Genomic DNA, 4,205 nt, shown 5'->3' with positions numbered 1-4,205 from the left:
TGTTATACTAGGTTCAGAACCTGGGTGTTTGTTCTAGACCTGGCTTACCCGAGCGGACAGCTCGAGCCGAGGGGGGGCAGCGTACCGGGAATACAGAAGCTTCACCGGCTTAGCAACTTATCCGAACCTCGTTCTAAATTGGGATTTGACACTATACAGAAAAGAAGTCATACGAAGTATGCCCTTCTTCATGATTTAGAAGACTCAGAAAGTATAGGTTTCGGCACAATTTATATACAGTTCACATAATATCAAAGCAGTAAAAGCAACATTTAGCACATTAGGCTCAAAACATGTAAAAATCAGATAAAGCCAAATATAACAATTTATCTAAGCTCGAATTTCTAACCCTGAACCAGTGGTTCTGGGTTACGCGTCCCCAGCAGAGTCGCCAGAGCTGTCACACCTCCTTTTTCCGCACCCGCAGGCGCAGGGGGAGTTTTTTCAATTAAAGGACAATCGAAACGGGATTTGTTTATTTATTTCAGAGTCGCCACTTGGGAGATTTAGGGTGTCCCAAGTCACCAATTTTAATCCCGAATCGAGGAAAATAATGACTCTATATTACAGTCTGCATACCAGAAATCCGGATAAGGAATTCTGTTAACCCGGGAGAAGGTGTTAGGCATTCCCGAGTTCCGTGGTTCTAGCACGGTCGCTCAACTGTTATATTCGGCTTGTTTATCTGATGTTTAATACAATTATGAACCATGTGCAAATTTTATCTTTTAACCACTTTATTAATTATTATTATTAGGAATGTGAACGTCGCTTAAAACATGTCTTTGGACTGCGTCACATGAAATGCACCCACAATCCGGAACATATCTTATTTGACGTTTTGGGATTTGGATTTGGGTCGCATGAAATGCACACCCCAAGTTTTAAGAAAGTAAATTATTAAACACGCGCCTAAAAGACTATCGCGTTATTATTTTAGGAAGGGCCGTGAAATTTGCTAAACGGCCCGTCCCGGAATCTAAGTATTTAATATATACATTTAGAGGGCCCCGCAGATTCTACATTTTTTGTTTGTCGAGGCTCGTCTCATTTTTATTTTTAAAGGATAAACCTATAATGACTATATTTCCTATTAAGTTCGTCTCTAAAATAAAAGAAAATCTCTTAATTATTTACATGCTTGCAGATTATTTACAGCAGGATCCGAAACGTTTTTACAGAATAAGGAAACATGACCATGCATACGGACAGCTGATCGAATATTATGGGCCCAAATCCAGATCATGCGGGATGGGCCAGACCTGGGCCACTGTTTATCCGAGGCGGGTCTGTTTGGTCTGTTTTGACCTGGGCTCGACCTTCATAAGGTTGAGGGGTGCGGACTTGTGCTAATTGTGATAAGGGTGTGGCTTGATAATTATAACGAGGCAGTTTATCAAAAGAGAATGAAAATTAACTAAGGCGGATAGTTTTATTCTTTGACATGCATTAAAGGAGAACGCTAATTGCAAAACACAACTAATTTTTTCAAGACATAGCCTAGTATACTGCCAATCCTTTTGTCTGTTAACCTAACCAACATATGATATTAAACCATACTACATTTTTTGTATTCACTATATGAAAGGACCAAATCCAATACCCAAACAAGATTGTAAACCATTACACACTACATAATCATCTATATAGCAACTACATGTGGACATAGATGTCTTCAAATCTTCCCTTTTGTATTCATGCTCGACTTTCAAATTACATGGACAGTATTAGTTGTGTACCTGGTATAGAGGAACAAAATAAGAAGGAAAAGGATCAGCTGAATAGTACACAGCAAACAACAGCACAACAGATTCACAGCAACAACACAGCAACAACACAGCAACAACGATGATGAAGCTCAGCAAAGAGTCGAACAACAAATGGACAATCCCAGTAAATAGAGTAGGAAATAACAGCCCAGAATGTTGAATGTAACAGCAACAGAAATCCAATGACCACAAGAAAGCTTGGCAAACGACAGAAAAAGCAAAGCCACGAAGACAACCTGATCAAACTGGATTCTTACACAGTTTCTTCTAGACAATACTCATTCACAATGTTCTGAAATTTATTCCTGTTTTTTCCTTTTCCAGTTTTCTTACTCACAGACTCTCTCAAGACTCGAAAAAAATCAACCCCCTTTTCTAATGGAAGGTCTCCTCTTTTATAGCCTAACCTTAACACTTTACAGTCTGTTTTACAACTCAAAATTGCCCCCCCCTGTTGTTTTTCCACTCACTTGTTTTAAATAACCAAGCTCCCATGAAATCCCTGACAGCCCCTCTCTCTTTTTGGTTGTTAAAGTGTACTGATCACTTGTTTATTTAACCAAAGTATGGGCAGCAGGAATATAATCTGACAGCACATGCTGTCCAATTATTTTAATTCCTTAAAGCTAACCACACACATGCTGCCCACGGTCTAAACCAAATGGCATCGGGTTTTAAAATCAAAGTCTGAATCTGCCATTATAACCTTTCCCCTAGATGTTCTTTAATTCGATTTGAACAAAATCAATAGGCAATACAATTCAGTTTCTAATGGGACTCAAATACGATCACAGCAGAAATAAGCAATACGAATCAAGTTGTTACCATTAACGATTGAAACTAATTGACGACATATATCGACTCGACTATATTAATCGTAACACATAACAATCAATCGTTCATATAAACAACACGTATAGAGTCCCGAATGACCTCAGACAAATTTGTTCAAACACTGGGAACTTATATGAATTAAACTCGTTTGACGATTAATCTAATTGATGAACACGTATATCACAGGGTATATTCAGAACACAAACAGAAGACAATTGGCCAAATAAAAGGCCTTTAACAGAGATGGAAGAAATCCGAATGAAAAATAACAAAATAACAAACAAACACAAAGAAATATGCTGACAACTTAATTAGAACCAAACAAAGAGAAAAGGAAACTTACTGAAAAAGTTTGAAATCAAACGGACCCAAATCAAACTCGACTTCGAACTTTTGAGGCCGAACAAACTTTAATCAGGGTGTTCTCACATGAGAACACCTTGATTAAGGTCTATTAGACCTCAAACCCATGTCCAAACCGGCCGGATTCCCCAGGTGCATGTGTTCTAAAGTCTGGATTTCCAGATCTGATTTTTAGGGAGTTGTGGGTAGATTCGGACCAAACCAAGCTTGGTTTGGTCACGAGGAAGGTCAGGGGAGTGTCTGGTATGAAGATGGGGTGGTTTGGCATAGATCCGGGTTCGACTCAAATCTTCAAATGAAGATTCGAGACGAACGAAAGTGATTCGAGGCTCGTGGTTAGTGGATTCGTGTTCAGGACAGTGAGGTGGTCCTAGGGTGTTCAGGAGGTGGTCACCGGCGTTCGTGCCGCCGGCTTTAATGGCGAGGGAGACGAGGGCGGCTAGGGTTTCTAATGGGAGGTCCGGGTTCGACTTGGGGACGAAGGGGTGGGGTGTTGGTATAGGGGGCGTGGGTATAAGGGAAGGTTTATATATGGTCTATGGGATTGGATCTGAGCCGTTAGATCAGATGATCTCAACGGCTTGGATCTGATGCTGAGAAATGAGACGGGGTCGTTTGGCAGTTAAACGGGGTCGTTTGGTTTAAGTGAGGGGTTGGGTCAGGCTGGTTATTTGGGTCGGGTTTGAACATGGGTCGCTGAAAGAGGTCCTGAACCGTTGGATCGGCTGGGACGGACGGCTCAGATTGATTTGCCTGAAACGACGTCGTTTCAGGAGGTGCCTGGGCAGGCCTGGTCTGGACCGGGTCAGATCGTTGGTTTGGGCTTGTTTTTGTCTTATTTTTTTGGCCTGGGCCCAAATTGATTTCAACTTTCTTTTGTTTTCCAATTTAAAGAAAAATAAAAATAAAAATAACTAATAAAACAAATGAAATTAAAACAAATAACAATATGGCATTTCAACATAATTATCATACCAAGTAAGTTAAATCACAACCTAAAACGGACGATGCACATATATTTATATTTTTGAATTTTCTTTTAACGCCACATATATTTTTTGTATTTTTGTTTGATAATGACTAGATGCAAAATGGACAGACTCACAAACGACTAACAAAACATGTCACGGAAAGACCGAAAAATTGTACAGCGAAGCCTTTTGCCACTATTTTTATTTTCTTTTGGAGCGATTGTCCGTGAAGCAAAAATCACGTGCTTACAATCAGTACATAGTAAAT

The sequence above is a fragment of the Nicotiana sylvestris genome, chromosome 2 (assembly GCF_000393655.2).
Source record: "Nicotiana sylvestris chromosome 2, ASM39365v2, whole genome shotgun sequence".
NCBI lineage: Eukaryota > Viridiplantae > Streptophyta > Magnoliopsida > Solanales > Solanaceae > Nicotiana > Nicotiana sylvestris.
Note: the sequence above shows the minus strand (reverse complement) of the source record.